Raw genomic sequence first — 3,419 nt, forward strand, 5'->3', positions numbered from 1 at the left:
CAGCCACTGTAGAAAACACCCATATAGTTGTCTTTTCTGTCCACTCCATCTCTGATTAGCTTCCTACTCCATCCCTCTATCCGTCCATCCATGTAATGATTTATCTCTTTCTTCATTTGCAGTCAATCTTCATGTCAAACAAACACACCAGTGCTCTGCTCGCTGTCCTGCTCTCCCTCTCATTGCTTTAATAATGTTTATGTGAGCGACTGTGTGTGTGTGTGTGTGTGTGTGAGAGAGTGTGTTGCCCTGTGGCGAGCATCAGTCAGGAGCTCTCCTTGGCCATTAGGCTGTCAAAGAATCAAAAGACCCACATCCAGCTCATTTTCTCTCTGCAGCGCTCTGACTCACTTTATGAGTGTCAGCGTGGATTTGTGATGCCACCAATTTATGTCTCTCTTTTGGTTTTATCAGTGTGTGTTGGTGTGTTTTTTCTGTCTGTTGGTATGTGTTTTTCGTGTCTGTTTTATATCTTTTCTGTGTCTGTTGGTCTGTTTTTTGCATGTCTGTTGGTGTGTTCTGTGTGTCTGTCTGTCTTCTGTTGCTGTTGGTGCTTACATTTGGTTGCGTAGCTGACTGACATCTTAGAATATTTTTTAGCAGGAAATGATTTGACCTCTGGTGATGTCCTGGTGATGTTGAAGAGGCTGATTCGTCACAATCTCCACAGACACAAACTCTAAAACCCCTCTTCTGATAATATTAATAATAAAAAAGTTGAATGTTAATTCTACTCCCCAGCAGCACCATGTTATGTTACCATCAGTAAAGGAGAGAAACACCAGCTTTACTCCAGCATCAGACCTCACTGCAAAGTCTGCAGAAGCTCTCTGGAGTCTGTTCTACTGTATTTCCCAGTTGTTTTCTTCCCTCGAGTTTAGACTTAAACATGATTAAGTTTGGAATGGAAATAATGAGCAAATAAGCAACAATAATCAATTGTAATGTCAAAAAAATAATTCTGCATCCTCAACAAGGTTCTGTCTGAAATTAATCCAAAGAATTTGATGACACCTTTTGTGCCGTGATTAAGATGGTACATTAAAAGCTTGCAGCTGAAGAAACTACAAGGAGTTTTTTTCAGTTTATTACTGATGCCACTATATGACCTACATAAGCAAACAAGATCATCCATGAGCATATTGGCTCTGTCCATAGAGAGCCGAAGTCACGCCCCCTCCAGTGTGCCCACCAGTGTTTCCTCAAGTTTGGAAATGAAAACGGGTAGAAGTCGACGCTAAAGCGTCGATTCTGATGCCTCCACCTGCAACAGTTTCATACAACTGTGACTTTTTGTGTTCCCTACACCTGATTGAAACCATTGATTCATTATAAATCCTATTTGCAAGTGTCCCAGGAGTTTGAGAATTATGGCTCTATTGATACAGTATACAGTTAATGAGAAAAGATTGCAAGAGAAAGTGCTATTACCTTTATTACCTAATAGTATCCAACATAGTTATTCAAAAATATATCAAAGTCAAATATAAAAAATTGACCAAGTTATTGTCATAAGTGTGTTTTTAGAGACAGGTTTGTCAGGCAGCCATTTTACGGCCATCTCGAAAGCGTTGGTCTCCAAAATTTAATCAGTTCATGTACCTGTTATAGAGTGTTAGCACGCAAGATTTGGTGCAAATCCGTCCACCCGTTCAAAAGTTATCACGCAGACAAAAAAATCTGTGACGGACAGACGCACGGACGCACGGACTCACGTACGGCCAGACAACTGGAGAACAGTATGCCTCTGGCCCGGCACCTTCGGCGGGCGGAGGCATAAAAATATGAACAGTTGCCTCTGGCAAGAGACAAATTATTTTTTTGAACTGTGCCACACATCATGTACATGCAGTTTGTCAATTTAAAATATAATTTTAGGAGTCAAGAAAGTTACAGTTTGTTGCAGGTTTGTCACACTCTACAGAGATTCACTGAGTGTACAGAGGACCACCATGTGTCATAGTGGATCAGAAATATTAACAGAAAGGAACTTTGTTCCAGAAAATCTTGAATACCTGATGAAAAATGAGAAATCGTATAGATTTGTAATAAATGTTACACAGTACTTCGTCACTTAAATGTGGAGGTGGTGGTCTGTGTTTTGTCTTCTCCATTATCCATCTCTGGCTGTTGGCCATCTAACTACTGCGTAAAATTTTAAGAAAATTAATAATCGCCATCCTAAAAGGAACCTTCAACAGTTAGAGAGTGACAGATGCAACCTGCCACCACAGCAATGGCGGCACCGCAAGATGGCGGATCACACAAAGCACAAAAAAATATAAAAGGTTTTTGTTGTAGCTTTAATGTTCTATCATGTCAGATATACAGCAGAATATGTCATTGTTCTGGCAGGTGGTAGACACTAACTAATTGCTTTTAGATGAAATGTTCTTGAAGGCACATGGCACAGATTGTAACAGATGGTGCTGTAACATCATTTGAGGAACTCAGAAACAGTCTGAGCTGCTGACGGATGTTGATTTCACTGGTCACAGAAGCAGGATCTAAAATGATACTGTGCGCACCTCAACAAACGTGACTGTCTTTCTGACAGCTACATCACTGGTTTTGAATTTGCATAAGGTATGTGAAAATTCAACCCAAAATCCTACACAGTGCTTATCTCCCACCTCATAGATTAAAGGAGCGTGCTGGCATGACTGTCAAAGGTTTTGGATAGAAAGAAATTATTCACTGTCATGTGTGTTAAATCTCCTGTCCAGCAATATGTTTATTTGGAAAACACACTGAGCATGTACAGTAAATCCAGCACACACATGGCCTTAATATGTCTGGCATATTTAACTGAAGTGAGAAATACAAGAAAAATAACTGCAGCAGCTCAGAACATTGACTTCCAACAAAAGTACACAACATGTGAATTAACAGACATTATTTAAAAAAAACAACTTGCTGAACTGTAAGTAATTAGCAGGTCATTCATGAAAGATATATTCTTGAACTCTCACACACAATGTTTCCATGGAAACATATATTTTCCCCTAAGAGAAGTGAAAGCATTCATGATTTTATTCAAATTATGGAGATCCTACTAACTTCACATACATATTAATTAAAATACGTGCCATGCATATGCCAGAATCCAATTTTGCATGCATGTTGTATGCTAATCCTAAATTTACAATAATTATGTGACATGCTTATGAACGTCAGGTGATGTCACGGAAGCAACTTGTCACATGTCATGTGATGCATCTAACGTTATGTAAAGGTGACTTTTGGTTTCACCCAGGACGTGAACTCCAGCCTCCAGAGTCCCGTGTGTTTGTTTGACACACCGATCCACCTCAGTACAGATTTCAAAATAAAAAAGCATGCTGCCTACATGGACGGTGCTTTTACACCTTGTCGACAAAATATGCACATAATACATACAATACATTTGCACTTGTAAA

Source organism: Lutjanus erythropterus, chromosome 12 (genome assembly GCF_056507025.1).
Source record: "Lutjanus erythropterus isolate fLutEry1 chromosome 12, fLutEry1.hap2, whole genome shotgun sequence".
NCBI lineage: Eukaryota > Metazoa > Chordata > Actinopteri > Lutjaniformes > Lutjanidae > Lutjanus > Lutjanus erythropterus.